General features: G+C 46.5%; 1 long non-coding RNA gene across 1 annotated transcript in view; it reads right to left on the bottom strand.

The window, feature by feature from the left end:
• Positions 1-20,813, bottom strand: part of LOC147912985 (uncharacterized) — a 28,113-nt gene extending 7,300 nt beyond the window's left edge. Inside the window, exon 1 of the long non-coding RNA XR_015549368.1 lies at positions 16,989-20,813. This is a non-coding gene — a long non-coding RNA (uncharacterized LOC147912985). The remainder of the gene's footprint in view (positions 1-16,988) is intronic.
• Between the last annotated feature and the right edge of the window lie 1,795 nt (positions 20,814-22,608).

The raw sequence follows: 22,608 nt of genomic DNA, 5'->3' as shown, positions 1-22,608 counted from the left end.
TTGACACCGTCACGGGTCAGAGGTGCTCTGCGTAAGTAGAACGCATTTGAAAGGGGCCTGAGTGGATTATTTTGAAGAAATCCTTAGGGCCAGCCCCGTGGCTTAGCGGTTAAGTGCGCGCGCTCTGCTGCTGGCGGCCCGGGTTCGGATCCCGGCCGCACACTGACGCACCACCTCCCTTGGCCATCCTGAGGCTGCGTCCCACATACAGCAGCTAGAAGGATGTGCAACTATGACATACAACTATCTACTGGGGCTTTGGGGAAAAAAAGGAGGAGGATTGCCAATAGCTGTTAGCTCAGAGCCCGTCTTCCTCAGCAAAAAGAGGAGGATTAGCATGGATGTTAGCTCAGGGCTGATCTTCCTCAAAAAAAAAAAAAAAGAAAGGAAAAAAAAGAAATCCTTAATATCACCTGCACCCATCAGCTTATTCAGCACCAACTTCAGAACTTTAAGAAAAAAGGAGGGAAAAAGACTTGGCATTTATGTGACGCAGTCATACACATATATTATGATTTTTGGTAATAATAATAACCTCCAACAGGGGCAGGTTGGCATTATTATTAAACCCACTTAGCTGACTATTTTAGAACTGAAGCTGGGGTGTCTCTTGCCCTGGAAAGCACCCCCGTCTGAGTCTGTCCTCCTGTATCCCAGTGCACCCATTCGGACTCCTTCCCGGCACTGGAGCAGGGGTGCTCACCTAAGCAGCCAGATCCTAGGACACCAATAGGGCCGGGTGTACTAGTGGCAGGACTGCTGTTTTAAGGGGTGTAGCGTCCTTTCCTCTTCCACACTGCCCAACGGGAAAGCAGGGCCAGGACACCCCAGTCAGCGTGTTCCCTCCATCTCTTCCTCTCGCACGCCGCCTTGGGCACCCCAGTCACTGCCATTTGCTCAACTGGGTGATACGACAAGATCTGACCTGTGAGGTGGTTGGGTGGCCTCTGTCTCAGATGCTTCAGCAGGCAGAGGGGGTGGTTGCATGGGTAAGAGCATTTGGGATCAGCAGGCAATGGACTGAGCAGGCTACCGAGTTGGCCAGAGCCTTGTGTTCAGACCTCTGCTTGCCCGCACGACCACAGAGCGCAGTAGCAGAGACGTGGACCCACTTCAGGTGAGTCAGACTGAGCCAGCAGGAGTCTGTCTTTGGTGGGAAGAGAGATCTCTTCTGGGATCAGCAAAGGCATTTTCAATTCTGGTGGGCCAAGTCACGTGAAGAGAAGCCTGTGCCCTGCTGGGGCTGCAGAAAGCCCGATTCTAAAGAGGCAGAGCTTCACAGGCTTCTAACGGTTGTGGCCACAGCTTCCCTTTCCCTCTTGTACAGCTGCCTGGAGACAGAAAGCAGGGACAGCCAAAGCCGTGAAGTCCACGGTGGGCACTGGCAATGCTGATTCTGGTCTTTTGTTTTTAAAATTAAAACCGAAAGGAACAAGGGAACCCGGGGTATATTAGTCTGCTAGGGCTGCCATACCCAAGTACCACAGACTGGGGGTCTTAAACAACAGAAATCTATTTTCTCACAATTTTAGAGGCGAGAAGTCCCAGATCAAGGTGTGGGCACGGTTGGTTTCTCCTGAGGCCTCTCTCCTTGGCTAGTAAACGGCCGTCTTCTCCCTGTGTCCTCCCATGGTCTTCCCTCTGTGTGTGTCTGTGTCCTAATCTCCTCTTCGCATAAGGACACTAGGCATATTGGAATGGGGCCCACTCTGGTGACCTCATTTAACCTTAATTACCTCTGTAAAGACCCTATTTCCAAATACAGGCACATTCTGAGGTACTGGGGGTTAGGACTTCAACATGTGAATTTTGGGGGGACACAACTCAGCCTATAATAGGGCTCCTGTGATTACACTGGCCCCACCCAGATAATCCAGGATAATCTCCTATTTTAAGGTCCATAACCTTAATCACATCTGCAAAGTCTCTTTTGCCACGTAATGTAACATAGCTACAGGTTCCAGGGATTGGGACGGGGACATCTTTGTGGGGGAGGCCTCTGTCTTCCACCTGTGCTAAGTACTTTACATATATCATCTCATTTGTATGTGGGCAGGTTATCCCATCATCCCCAATTCAGCTGCCAAAACTGCAACATAAAGCAATTGCGAATGACCCAAAGCTACACAGTTGGTAAGTGGTGGAGCATGCGGTTCACTCCCGGCCTGACCACAGGGCCTGCCTGTTCCAACTACCACTCTGTGAGGCCTTCACCAACAAGGGCAGCTTCAGCTCTGGAATCTGCGGGCTATCCTCTCCCTGCACAGAAGTGGCGTATGTGGACACACTCCTCCTCTCTTCCCCGCCAGCACTACCCTAGTCTGTAGTGTCTGAGTCCCTCCTAAACACAGGTGCTTAGGAGACCTGTGCCTGTGCGTCTCCTCCCTAATCTGCCCGCCACAGTCTAGCCAGAGCCACGGTTTAAAGCCCAGAGCTGATCTCACCACTTCTCTGCTTAAAACCCTTCAGTGGCCCCCCCATGGCTCTCAGATTGCTATGGTCTGAAAGTGTCCCTCCCAAAATTCATATATTGAAATCCTAACCCCCAAAGTGATGGTATTAGGAGGTGAGGCCTTTGGGGTAATTAGGTCATGAGGGTGGAACCTTCATCAATGAGATCAGTACCTTTATAAAAGGGAGCCCACAGAGCTCCCTAGTCCCTTCCACCATGTGAAGACACAGCGAGAGATCTGTGACCTGGAAGAGGGCCCTCACTCAACCACACTAGCACCTGATCTCAGAATTCCAGCCTCCAGAACTGTGAGAAATAACTTTCTGTTGTTTAGAAGCCACCAAGTCTGTGGTACTTTGTTATAGCAGCCCGAGCAGACTAAGACACAAATAAAGACCAAAACTCATAGTTTTGTATGTTGTTTTTTGTCAGGAGTCTTTTGAGTTAAAGTTATGAAAACACAACTCCACTGTGGAAAAAAGTTTGGTAATTCCTTAAAAAGTTAAACATGGAGTTTTCATATGACCCAAGAATTCCTTTCCTACACGTGTACCCAAGAGGATGAAAAACATGTTCAAACAAACACATGTACATATACGTTCATACAGCATTATTCACAATAGCCAAAAAATGGAAACAACCCAATTGCCCATCAATGGATGAATGGATAAGCAAAATGTGATATATACATACAATGGATATGATTCAGTCATAAAAGGAATGTGGATGAACTTTGAAAGCATTAAGTTTTCAAGTAAAAAGAATCCAGACACAAGAGGTCACATATTGTATGATTCCATTCAGATGAAATATCCAGAACAGGCAAATCCATAGAGACAGAAGGTTGATTAATGGCTGTCAGGGGCTGGGGGAGAGGGGAGAATGGGGAGCAACTAGTAATGGGTGTGAGGTTTCCTTTCGAGGGGATGAAAATGTTTTGGAACTAGATAAAGGTGGTGGTTGCACAACGTTGTGAATGTATTAAATGCCCTGGCTTGTTCACTTTAAAATGGTTAATTTTATGTTATGTGAATTTCACTTCAATTAAAAAAATTGAAAGAAGGAAGAAAGAAAGGACGGAAAGAAAGAGGAAAGGAGGGAAGGAGGGAGGGAGGGAGAGAGGAAGAGAGGGAGGGAGGAAGGAAGGAAGGAAAGGTCTTGTGTTGAAGAAGGGGGCTCAGCTGAGTTATGGACTGAAATGATATGAGGGGGGCTTTCCATCCCTTGTGCCACCGTGTCTCTGATGGCCCCATTCTGCCTCAGCCTCCACCAGAGAGACAGATGACAAGCCTTCAGCCCCAGACACGAGTGCTGCTGGCTCAGAACCCCAGCAGAAAGACGTGGTCCAATTCTGTCTCCATATTACACCCTCTGTGGTCTAAATCCTCAGCTTACTCCAAATGCACCCAATATGCAATAAGGGAGAAGAAGTTGGCGGGAGGCTGTAATTTCTTTGAGGGTTTAATTTCTTTAAAGGGAGGGGGTTTATTTTGGATTTTCATTTTTTTGCAATAAAGGGAGGGGTAAATATCAGTCAAGGTCCAGTCAGAAGAGATTGTGGAAATTAAGAGAAACCTTAACTAAATCGGAGTCGGGAAGGCTTGTAGGGGAGCTGTCATGCCCTATCATACATGTCAGTTACAAGAAACAGGAAGAGAGGGAGCTTGTATCTTCAACACGAAGTAAAACTACTTTAGACTGAAGGAAGATTTCTCTCCCCACTTGGCAACAGCCCAACCAATGAGAAACAGCACAGCTCAGCCAATGAGAAGCTGTTACCACTCTGAACTGTTACCTTCCCCCAATGGACTTTCATTTAGAACAGCCCCTCCCTACTCCCCCTTCTCCATAAAGGCAGATCCTGCCCTTTGTTTTCTGGATTTTCCTATGGTTTGCCATAGCATGCACAGCCTAAATTGCAATTCTTTTCACTATTCCTGAATAAACTCATTTTGAGATAAAATAACAGGCAAATTTGCTTTTTAAGTTGACAAGATAGAGGGCCATGGTTTCTTGAATCAGGGAAATTTATTATAAAGAACTGTTAACTAAAACAGTAGAGGGCGGGTAACTATTAAAAGGGGTGACAGAGGACTAGAAGGGGTCCAGAAGTGGCAGGTGCAAAAGAGCATGACCACATCTTGGCAGAAGGAGAGTGGACATAAAGAAACAAGAACTAGGAGAGGGGCCACGCCCATCCCAAGGCTGGGATTCCCAGGGAACACACAGCAGCTGGTAAGAGGAAGCTTGCTGAGGGACAGCTGGCCTAGGCTTTTGCACCCAAGACTAATAGGAACAAGGGTCAGAACCTGGGAGGGAAGTGTCTTCCTGCTGCTCTGGCCTGGTGGGGTCCCTCTGTGGCCCTCTGTTGGTGGAGACTAACATTCCTCCAGCTGGCAAAGAAAAAATGTTTACAGGGTCCAGCTCCAGTGTCACAGGCAGGGCAAAGAAGGACGGATTTGGGGCTGTGAGATGATAATAACTGAAACAAGGGATTGTATTTGTTGGGTCTTGTTTCTCTGGTAAAACAAAAATGGGAGAGGTTCCCGTTGGTTTTGGCATTGTGTCTGGGCAATGCTGTCAAACGATCACGGTGTCATTCTCTCTGGTAGGGAGCTAGGCATGGGGATTGCGGGCCTAACGTAAAGTGTGTTCTTGATTTCAATTAATGTCCCATTCTAACCTTTTTCAGGGGGACAAGGCTGACTGTCCCAATTCACTGATCCTGCAAGGAGGTAAGGGATTGGAGGAGTAACAAGAAGGAGGCAGAGTTGTCACAGTCCATCTCCTTTCTGGGAAGAAGGGAGATGAGGACTTCTGGCCCAGCCACATGCACCGTCAGACGGGGCTGCGTTTGCTGGTGGGTGGGGTCACTGTTCATCCAGACACCCAACTGCTCTTCTTTTTGGTCTCTGGTGGGACAGGGTTGATGGCCAAGCCCAGCCTCCTTGCTCTTTTCTCCTCCTTGTCAAAGTGCCTGCTGTGCTTGGCTTTGGTCTCCTACACGAGGCCCCAGGGTAGAAGGTGATAAAATCCTATGTGTCAAGATGGTGGCTGCAGGAGAGAGAGGCTCCTGCAGAATCCAGCCCAGCTTTGTCCAGACAGACCTGCACAGCGAGACCTTCACTCACCCAACGACAGTGCTAGTGGGACCTGCTTCCTCATTTACTCCTGCTCCTTGTGACTACAGCTCCCTCAAAACTCGGCAGGCAGGACTGGGCTGAGACAGGCCCGCATGGTCCTGAGCTCCCTTCACCTAATAACACTGATGACAGTCGCCCTGATTCCTCACCACAGCTCTTCAGCACACCTGCTGTCAACAGACCCAATCCTGCATCTAACACTCCTTCAGGAGGCCAGGCTAGAGAGTGCTTGCATTGTCCTTGTGTCACCAACTAGGTGCCTCATGAAACTCAAAGGTGGGTTTGGAAGCAATTAACTGTTTTTCCAAGTTGTTTCTTTTCCTTTTGAATGTTAAGGAGCTGTAACCACCAGCCATGCTGAAACTGACCAAGCAAGAAACTCAAGGGAAATGTAACCACCAACCATCCTGAAACTGACCAAGCCTCACCACAAGAGCTATGCCCATGACCTTTGCCTTATTTTTAATACAAAGATCTCTCCAGGAGGAGCTTAGGCCTCATTATGTGGAAGCATGTTCTCCAACTGAGCCTGTGCAGGCGAATCCCCACCTCTCCCTTTTGAATATTCATTCCCCAACTGAAATAAAAGTTCCTGCCTCCCTTTGTTTGGGGATGCCATGACTTTGGAAATGATTCCTCATGGCCTCCTATTTGCTGCAAATACACTTTACTTTGTGGTAAAACGTCCACTGGTGTGGAGTCTTATTTAACTCACCAGGTGGCGAGCCCACTTGGTTCGGTAACACTTGGAGGATGTGTATATTTGCATCCAAGTTGCATCAGTGCTGCAGTAGTTCTCAGAGGAACTTCTGATCCACTGGATTCAGTATGATAAATCACACAAATGTAGCTCATGCCTAGCCCTGAATTTGGCACAGAGTAGATCCTGTAGAAAGCACGCAGCAAGGCACGAATGAGGGAACATTTGGGAGAGCTGGTGGTGCTGGAAAGCACATGCCCAGGTTGTGTTTGAGCTCTAAGTAAAAGAGGAAAATCTAATCCTTCATCCATCATCCAGTCAGAAGGCAAACTGATCATTTCCCCAAACAGCACTTCTCTTCAACAAACAGCGGCCATAAAAACAGAGGCTCTGAAACTTTAAGAGGCCGTAAAGCCTTTGGCAATGGCACAGGGCTCTGAGAACACACACATGAATAAATAAGAACCCAATGCTGCCGCCGAGACAGGGCTGCATCCGGAAGGACATAGATCAACAGACTCTTAGAGGAAAGAAACAGAGACCACTCTGCCTGACAGCATTTCACGGGAGCCAAGGGGCAGCTGCCTGCCAGGCACCCAGGTTCCCCTGAGCCCTGAGCGAAGGCGGCAGCTTCCATCTGGCTGAACAGGGAGGACACGTTGCAACACAAAATCGAGGCCATTTGTTTCTCAATCAAATAGCGACCTTGCTGAATGACTAACAGGCCCGCAGACGCTCTGGGAGGAGGAGGGAGAGGATGGCTTTCTGTGTCTGGGGATACAGATGCACAATGCTCTAAGCCACCACGTTCACATTCAGCTGGGGAACAAAGTGCTTTGTGGCAAAGAGAACCACTCGTCCGGGTTCTGCATTCAGTGATGCTCATGGGGAAGGAAGGCTGTCCATGTGGACACGCTGACACTGAATGTTGGATTTCTCTGTTGAGAGCCAGCTACAAAGACCCCACAGCCGGCTTGGACCAAGGTTTTGTCCTCAATTTAAAAACATTCTTCCCCCTGTGGACCTCTGAGCGGGGACTGTAGAGAATTGCAATGAGGCCGCTGAAGTCAGACAGAATTAATAAGACTCATTCCTCCTGCCGGATCTCAATAGGACTCGTGAGACCCAGACCACAGACACCCAGCTCCTTTCCTAGGACTGCACACCAAGGCTGCAAGCTTAGTTAGGCTTTGGGGATCATCTGTAATAGAATTAGAGTTGAGGTTTTCTTTTTTTGGTGGGGGTGAGGGGGTTGTCTTTCTTTTTCTCATCTTCTTTTTACCTGTGAGCACACCTTTCCAATCAAGTCCCCAAACACACATTTTATCAGGGCTCAAAAATGCATATAAACCAGGACTTGGAGGAGGCTGGACAGAGAAAGCTTTTACTAAAGCCACTGGAAGGAGGCAGAGCTTGGAAAATGGGAATTTCTGCTTCAGTTTCTGCAGCATTGGGTGGTGGGGGTAAAGATAAGGCAGAATGAGACATGAACTTATCTGAGAGTCAGTCTAGGTTTCCTGAGCACTCGTCACGTGCTGGTGCCACCCTGGGTGATGGAGACACAAGCAATTCAGGGACAAAGGAAAAGGAGATTGAGAAGACATTTGAAGGTGGTTGCACCCTTGGAATTATGGACCATCATCCTCAGAGGGGTCCATTTGAGGACAGGTCTAACCCTCTACCTTCCGGGGAAAGAAACTGAGGCACAGAAACAATAAATTAAACGTAGCTTTTTCAAAAATCATAATAAAGTCTGCAGCTTCTTCTAAATCACAGGAATGTTGGATCTGGAAACCTCTGATTTCACCTGGGTTCAAAGGAGCCGTGTGGATTGTGTCCGCATGATTCTGTGTCTGGTGCAGCCCCTTTCCTGGATTTCACTGTGTCCTCACATGGCAGAAGGGGTGAGGGAGCTCTCTGGGGTTTTTTTATAAGGGCACTAATCTATTCATGGGGGCTCCACCCTCATGACCTCATCACCACCCAAAGGTCTCATCTCCTAGTACCATCACATTGGGGGTTAGGATTTCAACATATGAATTCTCAGGGGACACAAACTTTCAGCCCATAACATGGCCCAAGCAAGCAACATGGCCTGAGGACCACATGATGGAGATGGGGGGGCTCTCATTGTTCTTTGTGATGAGGGAGGCAGAGAAGTTCAGGGATCCTGCAGTATCTTTTTCTACATTGAGCTAATAGAGACGAGCTATCTAATTTTTTTCACATTCGTAAACTCCACTTTTCCCCAAATAAAAAACCTCCTTCCTCATTCCTAAATAAGGAAACTTACATTTTTGAATACCTTTAGATTGTCCAAAATGGCACGAAATGCTTTATATTTAACCCTCACATACTCCTACAAAGTTGGCAGCCCATTTTGTGGATGAGGACATGGAGGCTCAGAGATGTTAAATCACCTGCCCAAAGTCACACAGCTAGCCATGATCTGGGTGACTCCAAAGCCCACATATGCCCCTTCCAATATTAGCAAAACTCTCATAGATTTATTTGCTATATACGAGTGGGTTCTGCCATGTCTCCTTCACAGTGGCAGGAGCAGACAGAGTGGATGAACAGATTCCGCCCTGCCGGCCCCTCTCTGGCTGACGTTGCTCTCAGAGACCGTCAGAGGAGCATGAGCTGCTCCCTCCTGCAGACAGGAGGGGCAGGAAGATGTTTCCAGCAGGGGCCGTGATGGGGCAGTGCCAGTCCCCTCCGACTGCCATGCACGAAGGTGGCTCAGGCCTTGGGACTCTAACGGGCTGAGTGATGAAGTGGAGGGATGGTAACTATGGCGGCAGTAGCTGCTAGTCTGGGATGTTGCAGGCTCCTTACTAATTCCTGGACTCACATTCCGATGGGAGTAGAGATGGGACACCTGAGTTGATCCCTATGTGCCTCCCCGAGGGTACATCTGGTCAACCTGAGGAGCCTTAATCAGTCACCGCTGTTGAGCTGAGCTTCTTGATCATAAATGTCCATTTATACCCATCTAACAGAGTCCCCCCTGGTGTTTCCACCACAAAATCTAGGAGGTGGCAGAGCCGACTTAGAGGGATCCATTAATTCATTCATTCATCAAACACTGTGGGGCCCCCTTAGACAATCTGCTGTTGATGTGGTTGAAATGTCATAGGCTTCCAAGAAAGACTTGTTTTCAAGGCTTGGCTGTGCCACAAGCTGTGTGACCTTGAGACAACTACACAACATTCCATGTTCTCATCAGTAAATCTGCTCCATCAGGCTCTGAAGGAATGAAATGGAACAGCACCTAGAATGATACATGGCATGATTAGGCTCTAAATGATGCTGTGACGTGTTCGGTGATGCGAATGCTCCTGCAGTTCCGCCAGTCGGGGTTCCCCACCTCGTCCCCATTAGACATGCACCTCCAGTGGCTTCAATTCTTAGCCAAAAGTTTAAGAGCTGTGATCTCTGTGTAAGACAGGAAGATTAAAGTTTGAGAAACTAATCACACACACTCTCCCTCCCTAAAAAGAGAGAGACAGGAAATAAAAAGAAGAGGGATGGAAGGGAAGGAGGGTTTGCAGGGAGAGAGTGGGAGGGGCTTTTCTGAGAAGAGCTCCCAGATAAGTTTGGGGATATTAGAGGAAAGTTTCTTTGTGTCTTTGGAAGCTGGTAGTGAGCAGAAGCTAAATAGACTTTGAGGGAAGTGTCAGTGAAAACTTGAAGAACCTTGGAAAACTGTTTACAGGAGTGTGATTGTCTTTGAGGAGGCCTCAGGTAAGGGCTTAAAGAGAAAAGGAAAAATTTTATTGGCAACAGTTATGTAGTAGTGGCAGAAAGCCTGTCAGCTCTGTTGCCCGAAATAATATGGAAAGTAGAAAATAGACCTTACACACAGAGTGATCGCTAAGGAGATGGTCCCAGCAGAGCACTGAAGGTGCCATCTGATTTCTCCTTGCCACTTCTGGTAAAAGGTGAGATGAGGGAGATGAGCTAAAGGAAGGACTGTTAAACAAAAGGAAGCCAGAACTTCCTGGTTTTAAAATTCTCAGCCTGTCCAGATGGCAAATGATGTTAAAATTAAGAAAGGGCTCCCAGATAAATTAAGTACCCAGCACCATCAGGAAAATCTGGTCTCATGATGAATCCAAGAGTGTGACTGGTCTTAGTCTGCAAGGTCTGCCATAACAAAGCACAAATACCACAGACTGGGGGGGCTTAAACAACAGAAATTTATTTTCTTACAGTTCTAGAGGCTGGAAGTCCAAGATTAAGGTGTTGGCAGGGTTGGTTTCTGGTGAGACCTCTCTTCCTGGTTTGTAGATGTCTGCCTTCTCTCTGTGTCCTCATATGCCTTTCCTTTGTGCACGCACAAAGAGAGAGAGGGTTATGGTGTCTCTTCCTCTTCTTATAAGGACACCAGCCCTATTGGACTAGAACCCCACTCTTAAGACCCCATTTAACCTAATTACCTTCCTAAAGGCCTGATCTCCAAACACATCTCACTGGGGGTTAGGGCTTTAACATGTGAATTTGGAGGGGGACACAATTCAGTCCATAACAGACTGTAAAACTTATTGTTCAGATCTCAGAAAGATATGAGGCACTGCTTCAGAGAACTGTTCAAACAATAGGCCTTCTAAGAAGCTTAAGGACATTTTCCCTCAGCCCACTCAGCATAAGACCAAAGTAGAAAAGGACTTATAATGAAGATATTTGAGGTGAGGCTATTTTTCTAATGGAGTGAGCCCCAATAAGATTCACAGGACACCTACAAAATTTTTAATAGAATTGTATTAGAAGGAACATTGACAGCTTGGACCAAAAAGGGACAGACAGCACAAATGGAAAAGATACCTTTGGATCCTAAAACTTCTACAGGTGGGAAGCAGGCTGAGAAAACTATGCAAACACAGGAAAAGCAAGGGTGACTCAGAGCAGGGGAACAAAAGCCCACAGAGTGAAGCCAAGAGCCATGGAAAATTATTCCCAGGAACGGTCAATTTGTACCCTCCTGGATTTCAGAATAGCTATGAACCAGTGACTTCTGTGTATCCCCCATTTCCACCCTGCTGAACAGAAGGATATATAGCACTTATCCTATGCTTGTCCTATCATTGTACATTGTTAGGTGTGGGAAGGGGGCAGATAACTTGTCTCTCTAGTTCACAAATTTCAGATCAAAAAGAACTGGATTTGAGGACTCAAGGAACCACAGCCAAGGAGCCTCACCAATATATGGACCTCGTTTGGATAATGAGATTCTGGACTTTAAACTGATACTATATTGGGATGAGACTTTTGGGGGCCTTGGACACAGAGGCTGACCACATTTTGTGTGTTGGAAGGATGTGAATCATTGGGGGACAGAGGGAAGATTGTGGTAGCCAGCCTCCAAGATGGCCCCTAATGGTCTCCACCTTCCAGAATTCTTGCTCTTGTGTTGTCCCTTCCCACACTGAATAGGACTGACCCACGTAACCAATAGGATACCACAGAACTGAAGTATGTGACTTCTAAGGCTAGGTCTTAGCAGACACGATGGCTTCCCCTTATTCTTTCTTTGATCACTTGCTGTGGGAGAAGCCAGCTGCCATGTCACGAGGACACTCAAGCAGGTCAATGGAGGGGCCCACGTGGTGAGCAATTGAGGCCTCTGCCAACAGTGAGCATTGACTCGCCAACCATGTAAGTGAGCCATCGTGGGGAGCAGGTCCTCCAGTCCCCTTCAGAAGGCTGCAGCCCTGGCTGACATTTTGATTGCAAGCTCATGACAGAACCCACACTAGATCATTCTAGTAAAATGCCCTTGAATTCCTGTCCCACAGAAACTGTGTAAAATAATAAATCTTTATTATTGGTTTAAGCCACTAAGTTTTGGGGTAATTTGTTACCCAGCAATAGATAACTATTATGGGACCAAAATGAACACATGTCAAATATTTTATTCAATTCATTAATTTATGATGGAAATAGAAATATAGTTCCAAGAGCATTTGAGGAAATTGATGTTTATAGGCAATTTAATGAAGGACTATGAGAATTTTAGTGCTAGGTTAATATAAAATAATACAAAACTGGCTAATGTCCTACAGAGTACTAAACTGCAACCTTTGGGGTTATCTTTTCTTCCAGACACAGAAATTATTTTCATCTCTATCAGTCCAGGACCTTTAATCAACAGAAAGCAGGGAGTGGAATAATTCTTTGTTGTGAGGGGCTGTTCTGTGCCATGTGGCAAGTTCAGCAGCATCCCAGGCCTTTATCCATAGTTGTCAGTAGCACCCATTTCTCCCCAGCAGTCATGACAATAAAAAATGCCTCTAGTCATTGCAAATGTCCCCTGGGGACCGCAGGGTTAAGAACTACTGACTTAGATAATTAAATAAGCCTTGGGCAGACCTATCAAACGATGCCCATTTTGACACCAAAATGACATGCGATCCATCCTTTTTCTTCATTTCCAAGTTTTCAATACTTTTTCTTAATTAGCATAGGTGACCCAGGAACTGAGAAAGGGAACTCCCTCCCACCTGATGAACTGCTTCCAAGGAAAGGGGGTCTGGGCAGCTGCAGCCACGGGGGCTAAAACTGGATGTGCAACATGGTCTCCTTTCCCTCCGCTTAGAAGGGACAGAAATGAACAGGTGAAGAGGGCCAATATGGCCGGAGTAGAGCATGGGGTTAGAGAGTTCCCAAGGTAAACAAAATGGTACTATGTAAAGACTGTCTCAAAGCAGCCTTGGCAGGGAAATTAGTTGTTAGATGACAGACAAGTAGGCGGAAGGATGGGTGGATGGGGAAGGAGAGAAACAGGATGTCCACAGAGAACCCCTGGCCCTCACTAAGGATTGGGGTCTTTTGTTTGTTTTGTTACCTTTTTACAATCATTTAAAACATGTAAGCAGTATTTACTTAATAAAAAGGAGAAATTTGAATTCACTTTTGGGGCAGATTCTTTGTATTGGGAAGAACCATTAAATGAATAAATTTCTAATTATAAAGCCAATACTCACCTTGCCTCTTGCTGAGTCTGTGGGCCTGAATGTGGATGTTTGAGGCTGAGAAGCTCCATATTCTGTGCAGAGTAAACTGCAGAGTCAGAACTCTTCCTAAAAAAAATTAATTGGTGGGCTAGGGGCTAAGGAGTGTTTCTTTTCTTGGAATGAGCTTGCAGTGGCTGTACCTACAGCCTGCGGGGTGATGAGTCTGCAGCAGGCCAGGGCTGGGATGGAGAAGTCCACCACAGAGAAGGAAGAAAGTTCAGAGCAGGGAACCCGGGTAGGGCTTGTTGTCTCTCAGCCTTCAAGAATGCTGCAGCCCTAAGCTTATTTTCTAAGACTGAGGCCAAGTGAGTGCTTGTGTGGGACAATCATGTTCTGATGGACCAGCCTTGTCAGGGACCAGAAGGCAAGGGAGCACTCCTGAGGCTAAGGAGGGTGTCCCTTGAACACGGGGCCATTTCTGTTGCCAGTCATCCTGGGGAGAGGCTGGTCTTGAGACACAAAGTAAGGATTAGGGAGGCCGGCCTCTGACTGGAGAGAAGGCCACTCTGCCTGGACCTCCCAGCAGCTGGGCTGGGTTCTGAATCAGGGACATACACAAAACCCCCCAGAAGAGGGGCTGGCCTCTCCTTCCCATGAGGGCCACCTGGAGGCCAGGTGGGGGAGCCCTTAAAGGACCTCAAGGGCAGAGCCGCCTAGAGGCTCTAAGGGTCGCCACGTATAGTAGGCATATCAGTTACCTGTGCTGTACCTCCTTTTTCTTTCTCCCGAGTTCATCAGCACAGGCTGGTTTCTGTCATGGTGGAGGAATTTAAGAGAAAAGCCTGTTCTCTACCTGAAATGCAGTGCCAAGTGCCAAAGATAGTATGTTGGTAAGGGGGAGGGATGGTGGCCTGGCTCAATGACAGAGCATATATGAGACACCATAATGCCAAAGTCAGATCCCTGAGAGATCTCAGGAGGACTGAGACCCTTGGCAGGGAGGGGACCCAAGATTAACAATTTACAAGATTAATGAGCAGCTGGGGAATTCATGGAAAGATGAAGGGTGGCTTAATTCATGGTCACAGACTGGTGAGACCTGGACATGCAGGCTATTGATGAATGAGATAGATGATGGATGATGGATAAATAGATAGGTGGCAGGCAGACAAAGATAGAGGTATAGGATGGATGAATGGATGGATGAATAGATGGATAGGCAGGTAGATAGAAGATAGACAGACGATAGATAGATAGATAGAGATATAGGTATAGGATGGATGGTGAAGCAGTTCAGAACATGTCACCCCCAAAAATGCTGCTCTGGCATATTGATTATATTGAGTTAAAGGCACTTGCGAAACAGCAAGTGTAAGAAGGACACTCTGACTCTCTTTTTCTTCCTGAGAGCAGGAGATAAACTCCCATGTGAAAGGTACCCTCCCTGTACCATGAGGAAGGAAGACATTCTTATCACCAAAGATGGGAATTTGGGGCCAAGAGATCTGTACAAGCAAACCTTATTAAACTAGCCCTTATCTTCCTAGTTATCTCTTCACAATTTACTACCCCTAGCACCAACCCCTTTGCCTTGTCAATACTTCACAAATTTATTGTTTCTTTGTCTAAAAGATATAAAAGCTCTCTGCTCTGGTTACTTCTTCAGGTCTTCATTATCTTGTGAAGCCTTCCATGTACATGTAAAAATTTAATAAAACTTGTATGCTTTTCTCCTGTTAATATGTCTTTGTCCGTTTAATTCTTAGACCCAACCAAAGACCTAAAGAGGGTAGAGGAGAATTTTTCCTCCCTACAACGTATAGACAGATAGATAGACAGATACAGGTATAGGTATAGGATGGATAGAAAAATATAGATAGATAGATAGATAGATAGACAGACAGATAGATAGATATAGATAGATAGATATAGATAGGTAATGATGGATAGACAGAGCTAATGAATGAGTGGATAGACAGATAAAGCGATAGACAGAGACATGATAGATATCTATAGACATAGATAGATGATAGACAGGAAGGAAGGAAATTATGGAGGAAAACACTTATTTTTATCATCTTCCTAAAAAATGAACAAGGGGCAGTTTCCCTCTTTTCTAGATATCTAAGATGGATACGCTTTACTGCAATTTCACCCAACACTAACCAGGAGATCAAACTTAACATAAAACGGGAGTCTCAGAACCAAAGAGTTTGCCCGTTTCTCCCCCGAATCGTATGAAAGAATGTAAGAAGAGGAGGTTGTCCAGATGGGCCACAAGGGAAGGCTGGTTCTTGCTGGTTTCACCTCAAGCCCCCTCCACCCCGCCCCCCATGGCCATGTGTTTCCTTCAGTTTGGCCCCCTTGTCCCTCACTTTTCTCACACGCAAAGCGAGGGCTATGATATTTTACCTACTACCTGGGGTGTGTCAAGGAGTTCAAACAACTATTCTAAAGAATGCAGATATTTGGGGCTAAACGGCCCTATGCAGGGCTAACTACTGTCGCTTAATAACCACACAAGACCCCCAGAAACGTGAGCACCGAATCGATGGTGCTGGGGGCAGGAGAAGGCTTTTGTGAGGAAATGGAGCCCAGCGGGACGGTAAGAGCTCTAATCCTCTATGAAAGGCCATCATGGGGAGCCCAACCATATACAATGTGCATATTTTTCTATACATAAAGCTGATTATCCGCCATTACCTGGGAACAAAGAAAAATTACTTGTAATTATTCTAGACTGAAAAGTAGTGACTTCTGGAAGTTTTTTGACTCCCCTCCTACAATGCCCATTAATACATATAAAGAGGAAATAATACCGCGTTGATTTGGAGGAACGCAATAGATCAGAACATGCTTCACATCTTTAGAGGAGGTGGGCGAGAAGGATCTACTTTAAAGAACTCCAATTAAAGTAATTGCCATTGTTACAAAAATTACTGTTTTTAAAAGCCTGAAGTCCTCTATTGGAGAACACTTCAGAAAGCTGGGGGGGAAAAAACCCACATGACCAGTGCCATCAGGGAGAAGAAAAGCCAAGCATTGTGTGAACCGAGCTGCTTAAATCCTCCCCTGCCTCCGCTCCTGGGTGGGAAGTCACCATTCCTGACAGCCTGTCATACTTTCTTAAGTTTTCAAAGAGCTGTCAGCAATATCCTCAAGGGCGGAGGGGGTCGACACGTGAGCGTTGCCGCACGTGGTGGGTGGATTGTGAAGTGAGGCTGCCGCCTTCTTTCTCCTCCTGAACTTCTCTCCAGACGAGGTGGCATCCTGTGGCTCCTCGTTCTGGACCAAGAAGTGGATGGACCACTGGGGGCACGTGGGTCTGAGACTCTGCACTCAGACTAGAAAATTACAGGTGCACAAAGAAATGATAAGGGGCAGGGCCAGCTGCCCCCCTGGGGTAGAGGATGCTGGAAGATCGTCAGGAGTCCATCTGGGATAATCTTTGTGCTCTTGGTCTGATGCTAGAAAGATCTGATCAGGGGGTTGATGTTGGTGGGGATGCTCTCAAATCATGAGGGGAAGGACTGTTTTTTAAAAATTTCAGTGTGCTGCAGATGGATATTCTTTGTAAAGTACTCAAAACATTAATTACTAGGAACATGAAATTAATACAGCAAAGAAACGCAAAATATAAGCCCCATGAATTTGTATTAGGCTCAACAGACATAAAAATTACTCTATCCAATTGCTATAAAAGTTTCTAAATGCTTACTCTCAATTTCTGTACTAACCTTGTTGCAACCCATGGGTCCACGGGTCACACTTCAAGTAGCTCTGGTCTAGGACAGCACACCCCAGAGTCGTCACTGGAATACTGAGTCACCCAAGGTGATCACGAGAAAATGGTCCCCCTGGTCAAATAAGATGTGGAAAATGCTACATATCTTTTGGACATTCACAATGCATGGTGGCATAGTAAAGGCTCTGAGAAATCCTGTTTAAACAAAAAAAAGCAAAAATTGACTTACTTTTATTGAATTCAGTTTTCCAAATTTATTTGCTCTCTCTTTCTTTACATTTTATTTGTTTGCTTATTAATTTACTTTTGCATAACACTTGCAATATTTGCCAAACTACATCCCACCAATCACACCCTCAGAAATGCTTGCCTGGGGTCTGGCCTCACAGGAATCTGCCCAGCCTGGGAGAAGTTGGTCTGTAATGCTGGACCCAAAGTGGAAAATTCCCTAGTGTCAGCAAGTGCTTGCCAGCCTGAGTCAACCCTGCAATGGAGGCTCCTGGATCCATTTACAAATCTTGCCATACAGTCCAAGGATCACTTCCGGTGGAACTCAGATTCCTCCTTAACTGTGTAGCTGCAGCAGATAAGAACTCCAGCTGTTAGGACTACTGTGTTTTGGCAGCTGCCTAGCACGTTGGGACATGGCAGCCTTTAGTGAAAGTCTGTGTGTGGAATAAATTCAATCAAGTGTAAGGAGACTACGAATTGTAATGGGGAACTCCAGCACACCAGCTATAGCGACCTCGGTTATCCTTCCCTGGGCTCGCTCGTGCTAGGCCCAGAATGGTTTTCCTAATTAGCTAGCATCAGGCGAACATCCCACGGTGCAATCTATGTCCTGACAGGAGGCTGTCAAATGCTTGAAGTGCATTTGAATTCACCAAGCCTCCCCACTCCCCTCTAACAAAACAATTACTTAGGATTTCTGCTCTTGTGTCACAAATCGAGGGCACACCAAACTGAGGGCCACTGCTTTCCTGTCTACTGCTCAATCTCCTTACTGTTTCCTGTCTTTTTAACACTATTTTGTATCCCCCTGTATACTTTACGTACTCTGATATACACCCTTCTGAGTCACAGGAAAAATATTTCCAGGCCTGGGGGTTTTCCTGGGGACCACACAGACATAGTATTTAGTCTCAGAAAATTAAGCTTGTCTGCAAGTCATGTCATCCCGGCACATGTCCGACACGAATTGCCCGCCATTGGAGGCATCAAGAGAATTTCCACTGACACGGGTATAAGTGGAGGTCCCCAGACTATGTCACAGGCTTCTGTGTGGATATAAAACATGCCAGCAAATTCTTGGATAAGATTCCCAGAAAAAGGAGGAGTCCAATTCCCTTGTCTGTGAATAATGGCCAGCCGTGGGCACCTGCTTCTAACAGATTGCAGCAGGAGAGATGGCCGCCCGTCCCCCAAGGCTAGTTCAGAAAAGGGGCACAGCTTCCTCCTGGGTGTCTCTCTCTGGGGCCACACAGCTTTGGACCCCTGAGCTGCCAGGCCAGAATTGTCGCTCTCCTGAGGACACCATGCTGGAAAGACCACGAGCGAAGACCACCATAGAGAAATGCCCGAGGGTGAGGGGCTCCAGTGTTCCAGCTCAGTTGCCACGTGTGGGAGTGAAGAAGCCTTTGAGATGTCCCAGCTGCTCCTGAACTGTGAGATAATAAATTATCATGGTTGTTTTAAGGCGCTAAGTTTTGGGGTGATTTGTTACTCAGCAAAAGATAACTAATATACTTCTTAAGTGGGGTACAACCAGAGCCCTTTCTGCTTCTCTGTTTCTCCGCACAAACCATTGGCCTGTTGAAGACTTTCCCAGTTAGGAAGGCTCCCATACGAAGGAGCACCAAAGCTCACCTGGTCTCACAGACATAGCCTTGAACTACCCCCCCAACCCCCACATCCACATCTTGCTTCATGCTGCTCACCTCCTAATGCTGACTCCTGTTTTCTATTTTAGATGCTTCTAGTTATGAAGCCCAGTTGGCCACTTGGTTGCTAAGCTTGAACACTCTGTTCTCCTGGGTTATCAAGCTCAGCTCTCCCTCCCATGTGCCCAGTAGATGGACGTACCCCATCCCCGGGCACACCCTGAGACCGCATCCTTGCTTCTCCCTCACTGGCGAGGATCACTGTCAGATGCAGGCCTGTGGCCAGCACCGACAGGTTCCACATGCCCACTCTCTCACTCACTCACGTGTTTATGGGGCGTCCTCGAGGCTCCAAGAGCAGAACAAAGCTGATAATCCCTCACCATTCTGTAGAAGTCAGGAGAAAACTCACATCTTCATTGACACTGTGATAAGCTAACATCAACCTGGATGTTGTGCAGTTAGGACAGAAAAATTAAACAGGAAAGATCTATTTTTTGTTGCATGAGCTCTTGGGAGGCTGTTAATGGGCACTACTACCAATTTTCTTGTCTCTAAAATAGAGAATAGTGCTGTTGTAATGATTAAACGAACAATATATATAAGATGTGTGGGAGATCAAAATTTGGCCACCCTGAAATATGTCTCTTTACCTTAATTATTTTCTCTAACGGACATTTGACCTCCCCCAAACTACCTAAAGAATTTAACATAGAAGACCTGTTTCAGGAAGGAGCCACTATCATATGATGGCTGTAGTAGAATGTACAATAGATGTTACAATAGGAAACGCACCAACAAGCCCATCTTATCAAAAATTCTGTCTCTCCCAGGCCACATTCTCTAGGTGGCCCTGCAAATAATTGCCAGACAAACACTGACATTTATAAGGGAAATCTCCATTTGTAAAGGTATCTCCCTCTCTGTATTGGGAAGGGGGGGATGGCCTTATCTGTGGAAACTCTTATCAGTACAGAAGCAGAGAACTTAAATCTGCATACCCTTGATTACTGTAATTTCTGTCTCCCTCCCCACCCCCAACATCCTCCTTTGTCTTTAGCTAAATATGGTATTTAAGATGAGACTCTCTGTCATTTTGTCAAGAAACTCAGTTTCCCTGGTTTCTCCCATGTATACATGTTATTAAACTTGGTATTATTTTCTGCTGCTAAACTGTCTTTTAATTATTTGGCCAGCCATAAGAACCTTAAAGGAAAGGGCAGAGGGGGATTCTACCTCTTCCCCAACAGATGCTTCACCCAGCGTCTGACATACAGGAAGCGCTCAATAAATGCAGGCTACTCTTATTACATATTATCTCAAGTATAATATGCCCAGTACTGAGCTCTTCACAATCCCTCTGCTCCTCCCATATCTTCCCCACTCCAGTTGATGGCACATGATCCTTTCAGTTACTCAGCTAAAAAAAACAACCCCCAAACCCAGAACTGTCCGTGTCTGCTTTCCTTCTCTCACATTCCACATCCAACCCAGAGCTTTTCATTTTATCTTCAAGATAGATTCAGAAGTGACCACTTCTCACCCCTCACTGTTCTGACCCTGTGCAAGCTCTTATCACTTTCCCTTAGTTCATAGCCAAGATGTGCTAACTCCTCTGCCCTCTGTCCTCCGCCCTCCGCCCTGCACACCACCCTGACTGGCTTTTCAACTAGCAGCCAAAGGAGAATTCTGTTTAAATAGAAGTCACATCAACTTTTTTGCTCAAAATCTTCCAATGATTTCCATCGTTGGCCTTCCTGTTGCTCCTCAAGCACACTCCTGCCTCAGAACATTGCTATCCCTTCTGTCTGAAAGACTGTTCTCCAAATACCTTGCTTGCTCCCTCAGCTACTTCCAGTCTATTCTCAAAGGTCGACTTCTCCAGGAGGTCTTCATTGACCATCCTAATTAAAATGGCAACCCCTCCCCCCATTCTCTCTCCCTCCCCCATGCTTTAATTTTTCCCACAGCCCTCCTCTCCATCTACCCTACTATGTATTGACTTTGCCTTGTGGGTCCCCCTGCTGAAATGTCAACTCCATGAGGGTGTGGGGTGTGTTGCACATGGCTGTGTTCCCAGGGCCTAGAAACAGTGCCTAATACATGGCAAATGCTCAGTAAATGTCCACTGGGGGAAGGGAAGGAGGGTAGGGAAGGGAATACAGTGTAATACTTCTTTGCCTCAAATGACCCAGAAAAAAAATCCAAGCTGATCATGTGTGGATCCTTGCTTGGTTTCTAAAATAAAATAAAGAGACCTTTGTAATTCCTCAGCAGGGAAGGGAAGTATGGTGGCCCCTTGGGAACCTTTCTCTTCATCTTTCATTTTGTGCGGGTATAGTAGAGTCACCCTTAGTGAGTGGCTCCCACTTCTGCTGATCTTAGCCATCATCCTCCTTTGTAAATGGGGGCAGAGTTAACCTCTTTGGATAAAGATGTTTGCCCAAGGTGAAGAGGTGAAGTCTTTCTGTGACCCTAGTTCTTAGGGAGGCCCTTTGGCACAGTCAGTGGCAGGTCTCCGAGTTAATTCACTACCACTGCTTGCTCACAGTGGGGTAAACATGGGTGGTACCCATTTCCTGGATGTGTCATCAGCTTGACAGAGTAGAAATCATGTTGGGTCTGGGGTCACAGGATATGGGTTTTCATCCAGGCTCTGCTATGGACCTGATCCATGAGCTTGACAACCTGAAGGAGTCAACTGCTCTACAGCTGAGAACCTGCCACAAGCCCATGAAGCAAGTGACCCTTCATCTTCTCAGGAGGGCAACATCACAGATGTCTCTGCAGGCCCCCAGCAAATTTAAGTCAAGAGCCTGATGAGTAATTGGTGGGAAAACAGGAAAGAAACTAAGGCATTGGTGGTAACCCCTTGTGTCATATATGATAGCTTTGTCCTTCTTGCTTTTCTTGTTTTCACTCATTTATTCATTCAACAAATGCTTGATGAACATCCGCCTAGATTACAAAGGTAAATTTGTAATGGCTCTTACCTTCAGAGGGCCCTTGTTTCCTCTGTGTCTTTGACTCCATTGTTTCTTTCTCTTGGGGCTCTATACCTTATGCCTCTCCCTGGGGTGAAGCTCAGAGCCTCTAAGGCAAGAAAGGCGGTTGGCTCCTGTGCCAAATGGTCAACACGAATGTTCTCTGTGGGGAAGTTGTAGCCCTCAAAAGGCCCAGATGAAGTCTGCTGGAAAACTCCAACATTCCATAACCCCATATGCATGACAAAAGGGTTGGGCAACCTGTCTCAATGCGGACTTCGAAAAATACTTTAGGAGGAAGCCATGGGGGAAGGCAGAAGAGCAATGAGGAAAGCGTTACTGGAAACAAGCGTGTCAGGAGCCCTGGGTTCTGTAGGGATGGGTTTGTCAGAGTTGGCATCTACCGCATGGCACCAGGCCCAGGCATAGCAGGTGGCATAGACACAGCCTTAATTGATAGCTTAATTAGGAAATTAGGTAGGTTATAACTTCCAACCTACAGCTTGGTTAAGCTAAATTTCATTATCTTCCTTTCCCACAGAAACACACATACAGAGGTAAATGAGGAGTGGGTGTCACCGACCCAAGAACTGTTGCTAAAATGGTTTGGCCCAGTTGCATGCATGGTAGGAAGAGAAATAATGTGTTAAGGAGAAAATGTCCTCTGGCCTCCCTCCACTTGCTGGAAGCTGCTTCAGGAAATCCCAAAGGGCAACGATTTACTCTCTTCCCTCAAGAACCTGCTGAA

The sequence above is a fragment of the Ceratotherium simum genome, chromosome 32, assembly GCF_057802395.1.
Source record: "Ceratotherium simum simum isolate JZ-2026a chromosome 32, ASM5780239v1, whole genome shotgun sequence".
NCBI lineage: Eukaryota > Metazoa > Chordata > Mammalia > Perissodactyla > Rhinocerotidae > Ceratotherium > Ceratotherium simum.
The sequence above is the reverse complement of the archived record's forward strand: the minus strand, read 5'-3'. Positions and strand labels throughout refer to the sequence as shown.